We start from the raw sequence: 22,740 nt of genomic DNA on the forward strand, positions 1-22,740 counted from the left end.
GGGAAGCTCAGCGTTTGCAATTCGCACTGCTTTCGTTGCTGTTTCTCTCATTACCGTATTTTAGAAAATAGGGTTTAAGACCAATAACCTTTGACATCGTGTGTTTGCATCGTCTAATGACAGATGAATCCTTCACATTTCTCTCCACCTGAATATATTAGACTAATTGTACATGTCTGTTCGTGCCGTGAATAAATGGGTTATAGTTGGACCAAGATAAATGAACGGTTGGAATCAAAGGGTCTCAGTACTTTGCGGTAGTCAGCTCCTCACTTCTAGATGTGTTCTAATCCAGCGGTCCCCAACCTTTTTGGCACCAGGGACCAGTTTCGTGGAAGACAGTATTTCCACGGACGGGGGTGGGAGGCGTGGGGAGCGGTTCAGGAGGTAATGCGAGCAGTGGGGAGCGGTGGGGAGCCGCAGATGAAGCTTCACTCGCTTGCCCTCCGCTCACCTCCTGCTGTGCGGCCCGGTTCCTAATGGGCCTAGGACCGATACCAGTCCACAGCCCGGGGGTTGGGGACCCCTATTCTAAACAATGCAAACGTCTGATTGTACCCTGGCAGTATATTGTAGCAGTTACAGCTCCGTAGTTTATGATGCAAATCTGCCAACATGTGGGTGTCACTGCGTGGCTTTTGAAAGCAGGGTGAATTTTTTGCAGTTGTTTCAAAGTTGTGGTCTGTCCTTGAATTCTCTATTAATTGCTGTGTGTGAGCCAGAGGGAGCTGTGGTCAGGGTGGGCCCCCAGCCTGCAGGGAACTTTCTGGACTCCCCGCTCTTTGAATTGATGGAGGCATTTGGGCTCACTACTTGACCATTCTCACCCTGTGAAACGTCCTACACTTTGAAGCAAATACAATTCACAGCACAGTGCACACAAAAACCTTGGCATAAGACAGAGAAGGTTCTTCTTATTCTGTGGACTGGTTGCTGTGGAAACGGATAACAAAGGGCAGCCTTCCACTTCTGGTATAATTGTGTAGCCCCCTTTTCTCTGGGCTTGACACCTGTCTGAATAAGAATGATTAGAGCTGAATAATATCCCTCTCTTGACTATTGAATATGTGGTTCACATACAAAACTGTATAAGTTGAAGAAGTAAAGTGTTCGTGTTCATATGTACTTGTTTGCTACTACATTTTTGAGGTTTTGTAAAACTGTTATTTTTTTTTCACAATGTGAAACTGAAGGTCAAATAAATTATTAGAGATTTTCTCTTCATCGTGAATATGGGTCTTTATTTGAATACAGCATAATTTTAGGCACTGAAAACTTGTGCTTTTTCTAGTTTAATCCAAAAGAGAATCATTTCAAATTTTTTTGGATGTCTTCTATTTCACCATTTAGTTACGTCCATTTATGAAAGCAATTTTGCACATTAAATAATTTAAATTTTTGACCTTTTAGAATATTTAAGCGAACCAAAACTACCTCAGTTAGGGTTATTGATAGCTTAGAATATAAAGTCACGTACTATGCAATGATGAGACAGCATACTTAGTATATAGAAGGAATTTAGTTTCTATACTCATCGTGTGGGATATATTTTGTTAGGAAAGCTGTGAGAGAAGGGGCTGTAGTTCAGTCCTCTTTTCATCTGACATGACCTTAGAATCATTTCAAGTGAGTGGAAATACGTGCATATTATTTCTCTGAAATGGCACAGAAAACCACAAGTTTAACCCCTCTGGTAATACTTAGCTTCTTCCAAGTGGAAAGCCGCCATCCCAGCTGGCTCATTGTAAAGCCAGAGGAAGCCTCCTGCTTTCACCTCATGACGGCTTCGTGTCACAATGAGATGCTCCTTTATCACTTAGGGTGGACCCCTTGTTGTTTTAATGGGCAGAGCAACATTGGGCATAAGCTTTTTCGGAGAGAACATAAATACTACCTAATTAGAAATCTAGGAGATCTCACAAGTAGGCAGAATACAATTACCGCCCTTGGACTTGGACCAAGATGCCAGAGCAGATGCCTCAGGTTTTACAGAAGCATCATTCAGTCCTGTGCTGGGTGAGGCTGGTCTAGAGCCAAGCTTTGAGAATAAATGACTCTGACAAGAGTCCTCAGACACCTTGGTGCACGGTGCTGACGACCCATGGAAACCCTGTCGGTGACACCATATATGACACCAGTCCTCAGAAGGGTTGAGAATAATCCACGTAGAGATGATTGGGAACCGACTTTTCATTCTCGGGAGTTCTTTTTCTTTATCATCTCAGTTGGGATGTGTAGACAGATTAAAAGAAGATACTTCAAATTCCTAATTTTCAGTTGGAAATTTCAGTTCATTCAGAGGTTCACGTCACGCCAAGCAGCGGCTGTATTCGTTTGGATTGCCTTCAGCTGCATGTAATAGAAACCTGGCCATGGTGGTTTAACCACAGTGGTGAAACCCTTTGGAGGCCGGCAGTCCACGGCTGGGACAGTATCCCTACAAGGCCATCAGGGGTCTGCAGCTCTTCTTTCTGCCTTGGCATCCTGAGCACGGGCCTTTAGTCCTCACGCTTACAGGATGGCAGCTGTACCTCATGGCATTCCATGTGCTTTCTAGGCAGCAAAGATGGGGACAAAGGGGGAAGAAGTATGTGTCAGATGGAACTTCCTTTTTCTTGGGACAGTAATAGTTTTCCCAAAAGACCCACCTAGGAGACTTACACTTATCTCTCATTGGCCAGAATTGGGTCTCACGAACTTCCGAAGAAGTAAGGGAGCCTGATAAGAGAAGTACTTTTATGGAGGCATGATGCTGCCTCACACAAAAGGTGATTTTTGTTGGCAAGGGTGAAAGGGAGCACAGACGTTGGCTAGGCAGTTAGTTGCTGCCTAGGGTCTGTCACAGTGGATAATCCAAGGGTCAGCTTAAACAATAGCCCCGGTGATTGAGTGATTACGATGTGCTGGGACTGCACTAAGGACATGTGTCCTTCATCTCTTTTAATTCTCACAAAAAATGCAGATAAGTACAGAGAGGTTTCTTAACATCTGTAAGCCTCAGCTCCTTCCTCTATAAAATAAGGATGATTAATATTCTCTAATAGAAACATTTAATAATATACATTTAAGCACCAAGCCCAGTGCCTGGCACATAGTAGTTTCTCACTAATTTTCAGCTGTCATTTTTAGACATGCTAAACATCCAATAACTCAAAATCTGAGTGCTTATTCTGTGTGAGGAATTGTGTTAAAAGTTTGTATGTCCATCGCCTTAATTGATCCTTACAGCAATCCAATGAGAACAAGCACTATTTTTTTTTTTGGCCACACTGTGTGGGATATTAATTCCCCCACCAGGGGTCGAACCCATGCCCCCTGCAGTGGGAGCACGGAGTCTTAACCACTGGACTTCCAGGGAGGTCTTGAGAACAGGCACAATTATTACCCCCATTTGGTAGATTAAGAAACAGGTTTGGGGCTTCCCTGGTGGCGCAGTGGTTGAGAGTCCGCCTGCCGATGCAGGGGACGCGGGTTCGTGCCCCGGTCCGGGAAGATCCCACATGCTGCAGAGCGGCTGGGCCCATGAGCCATGGCCGCTGAGGCTGCGCGTCCGGAGCCTGTGCTCCACAACGGGAGAGGCCACAACAGTGAGAGGCCCGTGTACCGCAAAAAAAAAAAAAGAAACAGGTTTGGAGAGATTAACTTGCCCAAGGGAGTGGTGAAGCCTGGATTTCAAGGCACACTCTCTGACCTGTCCAGGAATGTGGAGAACGGTGATTCATGGGGCTGAGCCTGACTGTGGGAAACCCAGGGCTGCCCATGTCCGTTGTGTCTGGGAAGACTTGACTTTGTGACACGGGCCGAGAAGGTTGCAGCTGGTGAGTCCCGCCCCTGGACACCAGGACTAAAGAAGCACAGGGAAAGAATCTGCCCTCCAACTCACAGTGTTCCTTGACAACAGGCTTCTAAGATTCTGATTGAGGAGAATTTTAAAATAAATGGGGGCCCTGGGTGGTTGTTATACTTGATAATTCATTAAGCTGTACACTTAGGCTCAGTGTACTTTTTTGTTCATACAATGTTTATTGCCTGAGAGATTGAACATACAAATGGACAATGGCCAGAGCATAATAAAAATAGAACTCTGACCCACAATCTGCAGCAACCAGCGCAGGAAACCAACCCCATTATCTGCGGTAACCAGCCCAGGATGTCAGCCTGCAATCTGCAAATCAGACTTGCCGGAAGTCAGATTACTATCTCTAGCAACTGGTCCCGGAAGCCAAACAATAACGTGTTAACGATTGGCCCCAAACAGCCAGGACTTGATTAATAACTTCCAGCTTCCTTAATTTTTGTTACTGCTTCCAACTTGGGACCAACCAGAAAAAAATCAGATATGCCCCCCTAACTATCACATAGGGTACCTACTTCTAGTTAGCCTGCTTCCAGCTTCCCTAGGCCACCAGCCTTCAATCAGGGCATATCTGAAACCTTCCCTTTTTTCCACTTACACAGCTTTCCCACTTCTGAGCCTGCCTTTGAGTCTCTGCCAAAACCAAGTGACAGTGGCTGACTCCCCTGCTATAGCAAGCTCTAAATAAATATAGCCTTTGCCTGTTCTCATTTGGTCGGTTTTTGTTTATTTTGACAGGCCAATGTTTGTTCAATAAAAAAATTAAATATTTCAACAAAAAGGTTCATAAAAATGAGGTGGGAACCAACATTTTGGGTTCTGGGCAAGCTGGGCTTTCAAAGGGATGTTATCTTCATCCTGAATGTCAAAGTAAGATGAAATGTACACAATACATATAGTATGAGAAAAATGGATTTTGAGTTAATGGGGTTGAGATTAGGGCATCTGGTTTGCCAAACGGAGAGCCGTGGCTTTGTTTGGGAATATTTTGAATAAAGTGAGAACACTAAAGTGAGTTTTATAGTTGTATTCATGGTGCACATGAATGTATGGATAAATGCAAAAACTTAGCAGTTAATTCCTGGTCTTGCCTGTCACAAATCTTAAGTGCTTTGCCTGTCTGACACATACTTAGACAAGCCATCTGTCCTGTATTTGAGTTTAATCATAGACAATGAATTTTAAAGCTCTGTCATTTGTCCGACCTTGGACCGCTAAGTGCAAGACCTAACTTTCAGAGGGAAAAAAAAGTGTACATTAAGGCATGACTAGGAATTAAAAGCAATTTGACTAAGTAAATTACAAATCTACCATAATCTCATCCAGCTCTGCTTACAACCCAGCTTGCTTTGTGAATCCGGGGAAAACCAAATGAGACAAAGTTTCTATCTTTCTCTCTCTGGTCCTGTTTCCTTGGCAACCATAATCTTTATCTGCACAAAGATGGGGGACTGCATCGAGGAAAGGCAGTTGGAGGTGCAGCCCAGTCTCTCACTAATCCTTTTCTTCGGTTATCAGATGATTTGTCTTGTTACGAAAAGTGATTTTACACCCAGTTTTTAGATGCTGCTGGGAGCGTTTATTGGACATCCTAGAAGGGCTGAGGGTACTTGCTAATATTGTAGCTACAAAGAAGATGAAATCAGTAGACACAAATTGTAAAGTGAAGGACTAAAATGTCTCTCTCTGAGGATCTAACTAATCTAGGCGCGAACTCTAAATTGCAAACACCGGTGTCCCATCAGATATCTCCACGCATTCTGGCCCAGGCGTTGCTGCCACGAGAACCATTTTGAGAGAACAGATCTAGGAATTGTACTCGCATGTGTCTGCTCTGAAGGGAAGGAAGGGAGAAAGAGGAAGAAGCAGAAGAAACCCCGGGGAGACGTGTCTGGTGGGTGGTGGTCCACCTCACGTCCCTTTCTGGTACCTCCTGAGAGTGTAGCTATTCAAGAGGTGGAGGGGGTCAGTCAGCACCCTTTCTCAAAACGGAAATACCTCAGCTCCATTGGGGGGCTGTTAGTCATTCCTCCCTTCCTGTGGATCAGGCCACTCTGAGGGTGGCCGGGGGTTGGGAACCCTGGGGGGAGCGGCTGCCCGAGGGGGGCTCGAACAGGAAGACACACCCAGGGGAACACTGGGAGTCAGGAGGCCAGTTGGTGAGTCAGTAGCAGGTGGGAGAAGGATGAGAAAGGCAATATTTTACTTCAAAATGTTACAGTTAAGGAGGAGGGAGGGATAAATAGGCAGAGCATGGAAGATTTTTAGGACCCTGAAACTATTCTGTATGATACTATAATCATTGATACATGCCATTCTATATTTGCCCAAACCCATAAAATGTACACCAAGGGTGAACCCTAACAAACTATGGACTGTGGGTGATGATGATGTGCCCTTGTAGGTTCCTAACACACACAGGCTGTAACAAATGGACTAACTTTGGTGGCGAGGTTGATAGAGGGGAAGGTTGTGTGCTGTGCTGGCCAGGGGAGCGGGTAAGGGGGTTGTGCGAACTCTGTACTTTGCTCTCAATTTTGCTGTGAACCTAAAACTGCTCTAAAAAAGAAAGTCTATGGGCTTCCCTGATGGCGCAGTGGTTGAGAGTCCGCCTGCCGATGCAGGGGACACGGGTCATGTCCCGGTCCGGGAAGATCCCACATGCCGCGGAGCGGCTGGGCCCGTGAGCCATGGCCGCTGAGCCTGCGCGTCCGGAGCCTGTGCTCCGCAACGGGAGACGCCACAACAGTGAGAGGCCCGCGTACCGCAAAAAATAATAATAATAAATAAAATAAATAAAAAAAGAAAGTCTATTAAATGCCAAAAAGTAAAAAGAAACAAAAGGAATCTTTTAAGGATGTCAAATAAATTGTTAAATCTAATAAAGTATACAGTATATATATATATATTTTAAACTGTTACCATGGGTGGACTCTATGTACTGGAAAGAGAGAAAAACCCTCCTCCCATCCCTGCATTCATTGTCCTGGGACCCAGGATCAGCCCGCCTAGCGGAGGCTTAGGACGTGGAGTCGTGATGGGTAACTGGGGAACCAGCCACCAATTATAACATCGCCGCTAGGAGGATTTGTCCCACATTCCAAACGGCAAACTTAGAATCCACACTGCTGGAATTGACTGACTCACAGGTTAATGACAGTCAGTATTTTAGCAAATACCTTGAAGTGAATATCTGCACTCACAGTGTAAATGCTGATTCAGAGATTTTTATTTCTGCACATTTTCCTCCACAAGACTTTGTGTTTGAAATTTAATTACTGTAATATATTCTTATTTCCACTTTCAGGTGTTTCTCTGGAGCAGAAAGCTAACTTCATACGTGGCAGTGTGGGTGTCCAAACGCCCATATAACTAGAAATTCATTTCGTCATTCATTGGTTCATTGTCTAGGAAAAAAATTTAAAAACAATCAGAGAAGGAAGGGATAATAATCTCAGGTGGAAATGTAGAAATGTTCAGAGATAAACCAAACCATTTGGGAAAAACAATGGGTCTTTCAGAAAGCTCTGGTGGAACTGATTAAAGTTAGCTGGGGGAAGCAGAATGTTTCTCTCTCGGATGACATAGGTGAGCCTTGCTGGCCTGGCCTAGGGCAGGCTCCTTGAACTTTCTGTGAAGAGGCACCTTTCCGCCTGGGCATCGCTGGGGGTGGAGAACGGGATGGGGCACAGAGGCACCATGGAGGCAGGTAACACTGCCGGGTGCCCTTTGTTTCCAGCAGACCAGAGAGAAGGCTGTGAGGAGAATGGGTCTAGGGGGGTGACTGCCTGTACAACCTCTGAATGCACTCGGAGCTTTTCTTGCCATCCAAGAACCATGTCCAAGGGCAGAGAACCACAGAGTCCTGGGGCCTCTGGGTTGGCACTGCTTGTGCTCTGACATTCAACATTCAGTGAGTTACTCAGGCTGGGCGGAGATCCCTTCCTCCTTCTGAGAGCAAGGGATGGGCAGGAACCCTCCTTTTGCATCTCTGAGAAAGCTTGTAGGGGCTCTTTCAGAACCAGAGAGGAAAGGAGCCACCCTTGAGGTGGGAAGGGGAAGTTGTAATTGCACCTGGAGACTAGGGGCCAGGCAGCAGCCCTCAGTGGGGAGCAGAAAGGGGAAAAGCAGAGACGGAGAGTGGAGAAGACCTGCCCACTTCCCCTCTCCGGGGTATCAGAGTCTGTGATGGGCATAGCATCGGTCTCGGTAACCTACGACACTGGATAGGATCTGCACGAAAGGGAAGTGGGATGAGTAGACAGAGCAGCTGGTGCCTGACACGGCGGCCCCTCTACCCACTACCAACAGGAAACGTTAGTGTTTAGAAAAGTGCTTTCCCTCCTTCCTGCCTTGCTTCCCAGGGGTCCGACCTGGGATGCAGTCTGAGTGCCATCCCCGCCTTCTCTGGTTGTCTCCCCTTATTCTTCACAGGCCTTTCTCCTGAACGTCTCTTTCTGGGCTCCTCCTGTCTTGATGTCTGCTTCTCGGACGACCCGAATAACTCAGGAGGGTTACAGCTGAAGGCTAAGATTGAAATCACCCCCTACCTGCTATCTCACCTTGTGGCCCTGTGATTTCATGTGGGCCAGGCAGGTGTAGGAGCAGGTGAGGGAAGGTTTGGAATAGGGATGAGATCACCCCAGTGGCCCAGCTTTCGGTATGTCACTTTCAGAGGGATAGTTTCTTTGCTTTCCTTTTTATATTTGGGGGGATGACTAAATGGTTTTGAAAACCTCCTAGCATTTGGCAACAATCTGCCTGAGCAGAGTGATATGATTGCTCTGCTCACAAACACCCGCAATTTTAGGCAGGATTTTCAGAGCATCTCAGTGTCTAACAACTCGTGAAAACTTGGCGGTAATTTCAGGATGCCTAACATCTGCTTAGTTCATTTTGTTACAAGTCACCTGGGCAAACACTCTTCCTCCCTCTGCCCCATAAGTGAGCTTATATCCAATTAGAACATTCTGGTTAATAGCAGCAGCAATCATCCAGGGGCAGAGTCTACAACAAAGCCTTAAATGCAATGGCGCTTCTCCATGTTAACAAAACCAAACCTCAGATGGACCATTTGCTAATGTCTTACCAGCTCTCACAGCTTATTCTTTGAGGAAGAAGCAGCCTTGGTTTCTTTGAGAAGAGACTACTCCTTTTATCTGGGGGTTTTGAATAAAAGGATTTGGGAGGCATTTAATGTGCATTTTACAAGAACGTGGTTTCACCACAGCCCATCCCTTTCTGATCAGTTTTAAAAGCATGACTATTGCATCTATTCAAGATTTTCCAGTGGAGACCTTTGAGCGCGGTTATGAAATAGATGCTGAGCAGGCCGAGTTCCACAGTTATTTCTCCTCCTATTTTCCCCCCCAGCTATAATGTTACTCAGGAACAGCATGATGATCGAATGCACCTGCAAAGATCTTAACAGCTTTAGAAGCAGCAGGAAGCCCACACTGGTCACCTTCTGTTTATTAAATATCCTGACCCCCTAGCAAGTGTTTTTCTTCAAGGTCAGTTTTCTGTTGTCGGGATATAGAATTGGAAGATGAGCGGAGGACAGCACCTTGGAAGCTGCCACTAACGGATGCCAGTGTCTTGTGCGCTGCGCTCCCATCCTGCCTTAGGGCGCCCGGGACAAACTCCACGGGGCAGGGGTGACTGAAAGTGGTCTCAGCCGGGGCCCCACGGAAGAGCTGAAAGTTCCCTTTCAGTGCTCATCACGGGTTTTCTCTCTCTACCCCAAAGACAAAGCTTTCGCAATATCATGGGATCAGAGCTGATTACCACTCTGGGGTTTATATTCAACCTTGGATCCTGACTCTCAGCCTGTGCATAATTTTCTGTGGTGACAAAGTTTATTACAAAGCTGACACATTGTTTTCAGCCTTCAGTTCATCTCTGTGATTCACTTAGAAATTTTAAGAAAGGAGGAGAAGAAACCATATTAGTCACAGGAAAAAAAAGTTTGGGGCCTCCCTTTCTACACTGTAAAGTTATTTGTGATTGGAGAGTTATCGAATGATTCCACTAAGAAGATCCCCTTCTGCTGAAACGTTAACAGCAGGAGATGAAGTTAAGCCTTGTCAGTGTACCATCTTCACCCACTGGAAATGGTGCAAGGAGCTAAAGTGGAATCACTGACAGCCACAGGCCTTGCTTGTCACAAGCTCATCTGTAGAATTTTAACTGAAGGAGAAATGACAGATGATGAAGAAGAAATTTTTTAAGTCCAGAAAAAAGTGGACTGGACGGTTTTCATGTGGCAGCTTGATAAAAATAATTTCAAACTTCTTTTTTTTTTTTTTTTTTTTCCTTGCGGCACCTGGGCCTCTCACTGTTGCGGCCTCTCCCGTTGAGGAGCACAGGCTCCGGACGCGCAGGCTCAGCGGCCATGGCTCATGGGCCCAGCCGCTCCGCGGCACGTGGGATCCTCCCGGACCGGGGCACGAGCCCGCGTCCCCTGCATCGGCAGGCGGACCCTCAACCACTGCGCCACCAGGGAAGCCCCTCAAACTTCTTTTTACCAAAATTAAAAAATCTAAGTAACTCTGCCTGTTCCCTGTATAGTGTGATGCCCAAAACTAGATTTATTTAAATAGTAATACATACTCAACTTGTTATTTAACTTGTTAATCATAATTCCAGATGGGAATATTTTCCAGGGGATTTGAAAAAATATTTTTGGAGGTGAGGTTTGGGTCTTCATGGGCCGCCTGTGGTGGGAGGGTCCACAGAAATGCACCAAAGGCCTGAATGAAAGATGGTGAGAACATGTTAGCTTGCTCCTGGGAAATAATTTTTATAAACCACCCAGCTTTTGAGAAATAAGAATCAAGGTAGGGCCAAGTTAAGCCATTGTGTAACAAATTTTTGGAAGCCTTGAAGAATGACTCACGTTTAAAAGCTGATAAGCAAGAATTGTTTGATATTTAGGACATACCTTTCCACAGAGAAGGTGTCATCCTTGACGGGTGAACTTTCTGTGATGGCCTCTAAGTGCTGTGGCCTAAATGCAGCCGAGCCATAATACCGTGCTTGCTTGGATTCTGATAACTTTGGTCATGGGCTGGAGCAAGGAGGGTCAAGCATACTACTGAATCTGCAACTTGCATTTTTCTTTTAATATGTCATTGACTTCTTTCCATGTGAATATTTTTCTAATCTTGCTCTCTTTTCCTCTGGAAGCAGGCTGGGCATCAGGACCTTAGGAATATAGTAGGCACTATGGCCAAGTTTTTTTATTTTTTTGTTTTTTTGTGTGGTACACGGGCCTCTCACCGCTGTGGCCTCTCCCACTGCGGAGCACAGGCTCCGGACGCGCAGGCTCAGCGGCCGTGGCTCAAGGGCCCAGCCGCTCCGCGGCATGTGGGATCTTCCCGTACCGGGGCACGAACCCGTGTCCCCTGCATCGGCAGGCGGACTCTCAACCACTGCGCCACCAGGGAAGCCCTATGGCCATGTTTTATATATCATTCAATAACAGATATACCCAACCAGAAACAGACTTTGTTCTTTTCTGTTTCACGTTCTATTGGCCCCCTTAATCCAAGCTGCCTAATAAACGCTTGTATTTCTAACTGCCTTTTTTGGGTTCCTTTGCCAGTTCAGACCTGGGACTTCAGACATATTTGAATGAATGGAATCAGAAAATATATTCTCAGTGGCTTGGCTATGGACAGAACTTCTTAATACAATCTCTGATAAGCATCATTTTATAGAAGTACAGTCTGTTGGCCAATAGCTCAGTCCTCCAAACCACTTTTCTTGATATCATTGCAGGACATTTGATACCACCATTGTGGTCTGCAGCCTTGGCACTGCTGAACCTCTAACAGTGATTTGTCAGGATCTATGTCAATCAACATTGTCCTGGGATGTAAGATGTTCAGCTAAGAGCTGCTGTGTGGGGCAGCAGAGTAGCCATGCCACAGCATAGTATACCAATTGTATATGTGAGAGAAGAAAATGAACGTGCAATGCATCTGCCTGGGTTAACTGGCAGACCTTATGTGGTCTTCCTGCCCTTAACTGCAACATGATTTTTTTTTTTTAATTCAAGTATAGGATATTAAATATAGTTCCCTGTGCTATACAGTAGGGCCTTGTTGTTTATCTATTTTACATATAGTAGTTTGTAAATGCTAATCCCAGACTCCTGATTTATCTCCCTCCCACCCCCTTTCCTCTTTGGTAACCATAAATTTGTTTTCTATGTCGGGGAGTCGGTTTCTGTTTCGTAAATGTTTGTTTGCGTCATATTTTCGATTCCACGTATAAGCGATATCATATGGTACTTGTGTTTCTCTTTCTGACTTACTTCACTCAGTATGGTAATCTCTAGGTCCATCCATGAGCAACATGAATACTTTAATAAAAGCTCTCTTTGAAGCACAAATGACATGATGAACAAATAGATGGACCATCTATTTCTCAACTCAATTTTTAGCCTTGAACTAAGTGACTGAAGATGGACCATCTATTTCTCAACTCAATTTTTAACCTTGAACTAAGTGAACAAAGAATTTTACACCTTTGTTGATTGGTGAAATGGAAGTTGAGTGAATGAAAGCATTTCTTTCTCAACCTGGTGTCTCCTTTCTTGGGCACTAGGGCTTCTTATATTGAGGCAGGCCCTAAGTCATGAGAGTAAGGCAAATGGCATTGTTGCTGTAATAGGGACGCCTGACTTAATCTTATTTTCCTAGCTTGCTGTTACATCAGTCTATGTCATTAGAAGCAGAATGTGTTCCATTATGTAGCGTCTTTAATCTGGAATGTCTCTGTACTTGAAAACTGTTATTGCTTTAATCATCACCTCACCCCTAGGAGGAACCAGAGGTGGAAACTCTGACCTGCATTCTAGTATTACAGGTGAAGGAGTTAAGAAATACTGAGTGACAAGACAGCCTCTAATAGGCAGCCAACCTAGAGGCAGCATGCCAGCCCTGAGGAACTGGGATCACACTTTCAGACACTGATCTGTGTTTCTGTGTGGAATGTCTGACAGCTAAGATAGTTGATGGCCCTGTGGCACGCTGAAGAATTATGTCAACGGTCAATTTGAATGAGGTCACAGAGCCAGGTAAATAACCCTCATTCTGGCTTTACTGATTATAAAGGAACACTTGCCTGGCGTGAGGAAAAAGTTAGTTCTTTCCAAGGACTTTGAATCATTGGTTTGAGGCAGCCTGGTCAGAAGGTTAGACCAGAGGAACAAATGTAGCGCTCACCGATCTTGCTTTTGGACTGTCCTCCTCTGCCGCCCCTGAAGCCAGCAAGCACTCTCTCCCACACAGACACATAGAGCATCCGCAGACACACACATGCACAGACGCTAATGCACACACACACACACACACACACACACTCCAATTCTCCTCTGGCTTTGTGAATCTTCTTCAGTTGACAGTTTAAGGAGAACACCGTTCTGTGATATTAAGAATTAAATTAAAACTGTATTTCAACTAAAAAAGTCTCACAGGGCAAAGTGCCTGATGCTATTGAGACAGTTTGCTATTTCCTTAGGCACCTTGTGTCTCTCAGAGAGCTAAAGAGGCGCCGGCCACTTGTAGGTGAGGCTTCAGGAATGTAGGAAGGGCACGCATTCCCGGGGGTTGCTGGTTGCATCATATAATAGCAAGAGCTTGCCGAAGGATACAGGGCCTGGTAGGTAGGTAATCTGGAGGAAAAGGTGCTTATGTGAAGTGATGCTGTACGGGACCACTTGTTTTATTCAAGTGCGTGACAAAGAGTTACAGAAGGTGTCATTTTGAGTCCAGGTTACTTGCAGCCCTTCTGGGGCAAGCAGTGATCCTGCCCTAAAGGAAAGGGTCTTGAGGTGGAGGGACCCTGAAGAGATCACCTAGTCCAGAGGTTCTCAGGCCCATCAGATCCAGTGCTTCTTTTTTAAAAATTACAAATGTTTTGTAATTTCCCCCTTTACTGTCCTCAATTAAAATTGCCAGAAAACATACCACCCAACATCCAAATGCCATTATAATGCTCTACTTGTGTCACGGTTCAGGTTGCCCGGGAAAGAGAACCTGAGGTGGCATTAGGTGGGAGGAAGTACATGGGGCACGCTCTCAGGATCAGCGCGTGTGGGAGAGAGAAGGCAGCAGGTTTGGGCGGAGGCAGAGGTTGGGCTCTGCCTTGATGCAATCCCACCAATGACTCAGCAGATCTCACAGGGAGCTCTGGAGCTGGGGTGTTCCCGCAGAACTGTGCCAAATTAGAGCTTTATTATACCCCCAGTCAGTGGATGTAGGCAGCTCCTAGGGAGGAGTGATAGGGCGGGACCCTGGCAGAGACAGCCCTCTGGAATTATTGCTGGGAGAGGGTGGTGGCACTCAGCTCTGGGCTGTCAGCGGTCCACACTCCAGCAGCTGCGGAAGCCATGGAGTGGGGATTGGGGTGGGGCACACGGGGTCCAGCACAGCCTGTGATAGATAGGAGAAAATAATAGGAAAGTAACTCATATTAAACACACATATATATATTTTTTTATTTTTTAATAAATTTATTTATTTATTTTTGGCTGCGTTGGGTCTTCGTTGCTACAAACAGGCTTTCTTTTTAGTTGCGGCGAGCGGGGGCTACTCTTTGTTGTGGCGCACAGGCTTCTCATTGCAGTGACTTCTCTTGTTGCAGAGCGTGGGCTCTAGGCATGTGAGCTTCAGTAGTTGTGGCACACGGGCTTAGTTGCTCCGCGGCATGTGGGATCATCCCGGACCAGGGCTCGAACCCATGTCCCCTGCATTGGCAGGCGGATTCTTAACCACTGTGCCACCAGAGAAGCCCAGCATATGTATTTTTGGTATGCAAAACTAAAAGATTTTATGGGCTTCCCTGGTGGCGCAGTGGTTGCAAGTCCGCCTGCCGATGCAGGGGACATGTGTTCGTGCCCTGGTCCGGGAAGATCCCACATACCGCAAAGCGGCTAGGCCCGTGAGCTGTGGCCGCTGAGCCTGCCTGCGCGTCCGGAGCCTGTGCTCCGCAACGGGAGAGGCCACAACAGTGAGAGGCCCACGTACCGCAAAAACAAAAACAAACAAACAAACAAAAAAAACTAAAAGATTTTAGGAAATAGTTCAATTCTATTGGAATTGAATTCTACTGTGTAGCCACAACTATTTCTTGTGAATTGGGCTTAAGAGAAAACAACACTCAACTGAGTATTGTCAACACTTTTTCTTTGTATTTGGCATTTTGAAAGAAGGACCAGGGAAGTATATTTGCATCTATACAGAAGTTATACAGGCAGACTGATACATTGTCATCAGAGATTTACTCAAAGGGTGATCAGTCTTGGTCAAATTACAAACAAAACAGGTGTTTGCTCACAGTGGTGGCATTCTAGAAAAATTCAATGTATATTAAATCTCTGAAAAAATACATTGTGTTTCCAGGTTAAATGGAGTTAGACCTTAGGCTCAGATAATTTTATCAAGTTTTTCACTTACATAATTGGACATTCATATGAAGTTAGGAAGGGATATGGGAAAATTCTTTGTCATGTGGACCAAATCCCATACTTAGCAAGGTGTTTACCTTCCACCCACTGAACGCTAGTGGTGTCTCCCAATCAGCAATCAAAAATACTCCCACAGGGGCTTCCCTGGTGGCGCAGTGGTTGAGAGTCCACCTGCCGATGCAGGGGACACGGGTTCGTGCCCCGGTCCGGGAGGATCCCACATGCCTCGGAGCGGCTGGGCCCGTGAGCCATGGCCACTGAGCCTGCGCGTCCGGAGCCTGTGCTCCACAACGGGAGAGGCCACAACAGTGAGAGGCCCGCATACCGCAAAAAAAAAAAAAAAAAAACCTCCCACAGATTTCCATATTTCCCCAAAGGGTACTATCCCTTCCCTTGAGAACTGAGTTGGTCAATCCTCTGCTTCTAGCCTAAACACACCTGTTTTCTCTTCTCAAGGTTTTGTAAAGCAAGAGATGTGGCAACCTCTGGTCGGTCCCTGCTTCAGCAAAGTAGTCCAAATTAAAGAGCTTCCATGGCTACGTGTACACGCAGTCAAGGTCACACCTGGGATCCCATGGTCTTGAGGGCGGGCCTCCCTGGCCCTCCCACAAGGCCCAGGGATGTCTCCCTCAAGTGTTTGAAGCCCAAGCAGGTTGTCAAAGGTGCAATCTGGTTTATCGATTTCTAGCATCCAGGAAGGGCTGTGCGAGTCTTACTTAGCAGGGTTTTGTATTGCCCGCTGTGGCTGCTCCGCTGCTTCTTGCTGTGGGAAAGCTCAATTTCAGGAGAAATAAATCTATCATACCTGCTTAAATACAAGCAAAGGGAATGGTGGTTTTCCCATGTGCTTGATTTGACTCTTAGTGGGGCAGACACCATATTCCTTTCCTCCTGCATCAAACGTCTGTCCCAGCAAACACAGAGGAAGTAGCCTGCCTGAAGGGACTGTCAGGCCAAGCACCAAGGAAATGGAATTAGAGAGAAGGGAAAATGTTTCTAGGCTGATTCGAAGCACAAGACAATAGCAACACCAATTTGGAAATTGAAAAGGAAAGCCTTTGATGTGACTTATTTTACACAGAATATTTTATGCTAGTTTCGATGTTAGGATTTAATCTTAAAGTGCTTATGCAACAAAACTGCTGATACCCATGATGGCTCGGGCTGCATAAAGAATTACAAGACCCTAGAACTGACTGCCTGAGCCTTAGAGTAATTTGTATCCAGAAGAGACCATGCAAGAGATGCATATGTTTTATCTGCACACCTGAATAACATACAGACAAGTGTTAGTCATTTGTTTATGAATATTTTCCATTACTGCTCCTCTCCCAACATATCGCAAAAATTTCTTATTGTTTTGCTCTGTCCCCTCTTCGCTGGGCTGCCAGAAACAGCTGGCACATAACTTTTTATGTTTTTGCTGATGACTCTTTTTTTTTTTTTTTAATGCGGTACGTGGGCCTCCCACCGCCGCGGCCCCTCCCGCCGTGGAGCACAGGCTCCGGACGCGCAGGCCCAGCGGCCATGGCTCACGGGCCCAGCCGCTCCGCGGCACGTGGGATCCTCCCGGACCGGGGCACGAACCCGCGCCCCCTGCATCGGCAGGTGGACCCCCAACCACTGCGCCACCAGGGAAGACCCTGATGACTCTTTTGATGCACTGGGTTTCTTCTTGGGATTAGAGTGAAAAATTATTGATCTACCAAAGACATTAGTTCATTGTTGCTGCGATGCCCAAGAGTGTTTTTTGTTTTTTTTTTTTTTTTTTTTTTGGTATGCGGGCCTCTCACTGTTGTGGGGTCTCCCAGTGCAGTGCACAGGCTCCGGACGCGCAGGCCCAGCGGCCATGGCTCACGGGCCCAGCCGCTCCGCGGCATGTGGGATCCTCCCGGACCGGGGCACGAACCCGTGTCGCCTGCATCGGCAGGCGGACTCTCAACCACTGCGCCACCAGGGAAGCCCAAGAGTGTTTTTTTAAATGAATAATCAATCACCTTGCTGATTCTACCTTAGAAAGTGAGCATCTTAGGAATTTTTGAGTAAGTGTATGTTGACATAAGCCCCATTCTATATGCCAAGGATTGCAGCGTGATAATGTTCTAAATCGTGGTATTACACCTTTACAGACTTCACTAGCTCACGTCTCATCAGAAAAAGCAGTGCTCAAAATTATGTGTACACAGTTAATTGTAACAAAACCTTGTTAAATCTGATACGGTGCAGCCTTACTAATTACAGTTTAATCTTGATTTTTACACAACTTTTCTTAGTTTTTGAAAAAATAATAAAAGCTATTCTGAGTATTTGAGCTTCAAGTGAGGACTCAAATGGATTTTTTTCAAATGCATATTTTAGAAGTAGGGCCATCACACTCAGTGGAACAGGTTGTGCGTGGCACACCTGCTCACAGAGATCCCAGCCAGAACCAACATATGCAGATGAACCTGGACTCCTTCATAGTAGGTGCCCTTAAAAGCATTATGCTTATTTCAAGGACATTCTCTTACCCCAAACCTCCTCCTACTTTGGTTTTCAGATTTGGACTTAGATTCTTGGGATTATGGACTGATGTAGTAATTCTCTAGTCCTGGAGATGAGAGAAACGTTACCATTGGAACCCTCCCAAAGTAGGTTAAACCAAAATAAGTGAATAAGAATTGTACCAACCTGGGTGATATCATTTGCAATAAAAATGAAGGAGGCTCAGAAACTAATTGGAAGTCAATTCCAAAAGAGGATTGTAAAAAAATGTTTTCAGTGAAATTAATGCACAATTTTTCAAATACTTATTTTTTAAGTAAATTACATGATTAATCTATTTTTAAAATTAAAGATTCTCATTAATTTTTTATATTCAATTCTCAATTTTCTATGCTTCTAAGGACAAGAATATCATAGGTAATTGACACCTATAACTTACCCAAATATTTTATTGGACTGGTGACTAAAAGAAAAAAGAGCAAATTAAAATTTATCTCCTTTTTTTGTCTCTGCCTGCACATGGTGTGTATGAGTCTGTGTGTGTGTGTGTTTATATACATTAAAGTAAGGAGGCAAGCTATAAGAACATAAGCAGGAAAAGACTTAAGCCTAGTAAAAAGATACATTGTAGTGTCAGTCTCAGAGTAGTTGAATTAATTTGAGACAAAAATTAGCAGTGTTTAAATAGTATCTCAAATAAAAATTGCATTATTTGTGTTATGGTCATAGTTTAGAATTATCATCACAAAAATGAAAATGTTCAATATGTTAAAAAATATTAAGGCTCAAACTGGGCAATTTTTTCCCCCAAAGCATAAAAGAAGACTAATTGAAAATGAACAAAGAGCACAAATGAACAACATATCAAAGAGAAAATACAACTAATACAAAATATGGGAAAATGATCAAGCACACAGAAATGCAAATTAAACAAGCTACTGGGACTTCCCTGCTGGTGCAGTGGTTAAGACTCCACACTCCCAATGCAGCAGACCGGGGTTCGATCCTTGGTCAGGGAACTAGATCCCACATGCTGCAACTAAGAGCCTGCATGCTGCAACTAAAAAAAAAAAAAAGATCCAGCGTGCTGCAACTAAGACCCGCCGCAGCCAAATAAATAAATATGTTAAAAAAAAAAGACAGGATACCATCCGTGACTCTTTTTGCCTGACAAATTACTAAAAGTTAAGAGTGAAAAAGAGAGGAAGGGAGAGGAAACTGACAAGTGTGTCGTAGAACAAGTGCTTTCATACATTGTCAACGGGAGGATAAATTGACAATATTTTAAGACACAACCTGGAAATAAATTTTAGGGATCTTTAAAAGTTTATACCTTTGACCCAGTTATGCCACATCCAAGAGTCCTTACTATGGACATAGTCCTCATTATTCAAAAAGTGTCAGGTTAAGAGGCTTATGGAAGCCCTAAATGTCCAACAGTAGAAGATTGGTGGCACCTCCAATTGATGGAATATTGAGCAACCACTAAACGTAATGTTTACTAAAGTTATAACAGAGGGCAATGTTTATGATAGAATGTTAAATAAAAATTAAGCTGCTCTCAGAGCCATATGTGGATTATTAAATGGTTATATTTAAAAGAAGAAAAAGTAAAACCTGAAAATGATGGATGAGAAAGATTGAAAAGAAATATACCCAAATGTAAACTATGACTTTTATTTGAGTGATGGTTTGAAAGATGGATCATGTATTTCCTTTTTTCCCTACACTTCTCATTTTCTTGAAAAAAACAAAAACTACTTCTAAAGATATAAATATAAAAACTATCAATAATGGCACGTTATGATTGTAAGCCAAGATAAGTGAGTGGTGAGGCTCCTATACTGGTATCACATGAAAAGTCCTACCATTAAGGGAAATGGGTGAATTTTCCAAAACTGCTGGATGTTGACGTGGTTTAAGCTGAGTCATTACAATCAAACAGGAGGCATAACACTGACAGTTATCTAGTTATGTTTCTCATTTTGCACATGTGAACAAACCTCCAAGGAAAGGAGGTATTCTGCATTTTTCTTTCTGTTTGCCTGAAATGGTTCTGTGGACTAACCACCACAATTTACCCTGTCCTGTGTGAGCCCAGATTGACTCAGTCCCTGTCCACCAGCCCCTCCTTCTTTGGCCTGCTCATGTGTCCCCTTCCTTCTCTTTACCAGGGAGGCCTGACTCCGGGATACTCCACAGAGTGGATTCTGGAACAGGCCACTCCCAGGCCATTCTGAGTTTAATTTCTAATGATTCATTATCGCCTGTTTACATAAAGGCCTGGTTTCATCGGATCTGATATTTCTTGTTCTTTTAGAATTATGCCTGCAGCTACCAGTAACATTAGAAGTTATAGCTAGAAAAATCTTAAAAATCTTAGCTACAGCAAACAAACTGGGCTGGGGAGCTTCAAGGTTTGGAGGGAGAAAAGCTTTAAAAGATAATCATTTTGAAAACTCCTTTTGCATTACTTGGCTGGAAAAAAGACTGGTTTTGCCCTTCCCCTTTCTCCAAGCTAATAATACCAACCCAATCTTAAGGTCTCAGATTAAGCATCACTTCCTCATAGCTGATTTCCTTAACTCTTAATCTAGGATAGACCATACACTCTCCATGGTGGGCTGCCCGTTTCTTTCCCAGGACCTCTAAGTATTACTTATAAGTATTTGTAATTGAAATGAATACTTGTAAGTATTAGTAAATCTTTCTTTCCTGCTGGACTCTAAGTCCATGAGAGCAGAGTCCTTATCTATTTTATTTATCATCATGTCCCCGGTGCCAAGAACAGGAGCTTGGTATGCACTGGGTACTGAATAAATATTTGCTTAATGAATGAATTTTCCGGTGTGACCTACTAAAGCAGAGAAAGAATGGCTGGCACAAAATCAAATAGTGGTGGAGTCAGAAACATAAATGCTAAAGGCTTTGTTATTTTTTCTTCTTCTTTCTTTAAAATTCTAATTTTATACACACACACACAATCTCATATCATTGCTCTAGTATTGAGTTCAAGAAGTTTGGTTTTGGCTTTTTGTGTTTGAAAGTGATGAATGCGTGGTTAGGGTGGGTCCTCTGTCATGAGAAGGGCAGACATTCGGAACCCTCCAGAAGCTTAGGCTAAATACACCTTAGATAACGTTACCCACTTGAGCCGGGCTTTTACATAAATAAAGTTTAGCACAACCTCAGAAATGCACAGGAAGGCAATCTGCGACTTGGCCTCTCTATGAATCCAGAGACCCCTAAGTCTCTCTTTCCTGAAGTTCATGATCAATTACTCCGTTTAGCACATCTGTTATTCTGCCACCTTGACTTCCTTGCCTTTTGTAAAAGCAAAATTCTTGGAATTTATCTTACAGGCACAAATCACCTTGTAATTCTTTGCACTTAGTTAGTAGCTATTGAGCATGTAACTACAGAGCTTAGCAATTACCAGATAGTGTAATCATGCAAAGATTTTAATCTTTCAAATTAGATCTCACCTCCACACTGGGGAAGAAAAGGAAATTTACAGGATAATTAGCTCACAGGCTAGTCAGCACTTCCAGGGATTGTCAGGAAGTGTCTGCATGAATGGTCTTAAGGTATTATTTATTTTTTATTAAGTGCCTTTTATTAAAATTACCCTGCATGCTTTGCACTGGAGAAACTGGAGAAAAATGTCTTTTGCAAGCTGAGGCAGACCTTCTGTAATGAATCCTGGGCAGAGGGTGGCATATTTTGGGATGGCATATTCTGCTACCCTTCCGGGTAAATAGTCTTCCATGTATAAAAAGGGAGCCAAGTCAAATTTTAAAAGGGAGATACCAAGAAAAGAAGCCAAAGTTATGCTTATTTTTTATGAGCTGAGCATTTGGAGTTGCTGAACTACCTACCCTTCCCCCGAACTGGAGCCCGTTCCACCCTGTTCACTGGTGCAGAGGAGCACGGCTTTTTACGGCTCCGTTCAGTGGTGTCACTTCGTAACTTGCAATTGGCCATGGTGGCGCTAATTACACCAGGACCATCTGCCCAGGCTACAAATCAGGGCTCCCTCCTGCAGATGGGTTGTTACACGTTTACCGTCACTTCCCTACCTATAGCAGAGGAGTCCAGACCCACGCAGGCGCTCAGAGAATGCGATTTCCTCCTTGCCTTGAGCAGCAGACAAGAGGAGTGCTACCACGATAGCAGTACATGGGGCTGGGGCTGGGGCTGGGGGAGCATTCTGGCTACTGGTCTATTGTCACTGATAAATAGGGCATTTTCAGGGGTTGGCGTATAAAAATGAGGAGTCTGGAGAGGGATGTGGCCAGAAAATGTGAGTTGAAAAGAGAGATGCTCCCACTTAGCATCAACTCCTGAAAGCAGGAGACAGGCTGGAGCAGGGAAATCTCTTGGGAAATTTGGCTGCAAGTAGCAGGATTGTTGGGGACTTCGTTCAGGGCTTGGCGAGGCGGGGCGGGGCGGGGGCTTGGAGCAACTCCTCTTCCAGAGAAATTTTTTTTTTTTTTTTTTTCCGGTACGCGGGCCTCTCACTGTTGTGGCCTCTCCCGTTGCGGAGCACAGGCTCCGGACGCGCAGGCTCAGCGGCCATGGCTCACGGGCCCAGCCGCTCCGCGGCATGTGGGATCTTCCCGAACCGGGACACGAACCCGTGTCCCCTGCATCGGCAGGCGGACTCTCAACCACTGTGCCACCAGGGAAGCCCCCAGAGAAATATTTTTTTAAAAGGCATTGAACTTATCTTTCAATTTCACAACCTCATTAGAAGTCATAAGCCATCCTTTATTCACTATGATGAAGAGAATCCTCAGGATGAAATTTGTTTTATATTGCCAATCAAAAAGTGTTACTGTTTTGTAAATAAGTTCATTTTGAATCATTTCTTTAGATTCTACCTATAAGTAATATCATATGGTATTTGTCTTTCTCTGTCTGA

The sequence above is a fragment of the Delphinus delphis genome, chromosome 3 (assembly GCF_949987515.2).
Source record: "Delphinus delphis chromosome 3, mDelDel1.2, whole genome shotgun sequence".
Taxonomy (NCBI): Eukaryota; Metazoa; Chordata; class Mammalia; order Artiodactyla; family Delphinidae; genus Delphinus; species Delphinus delphis.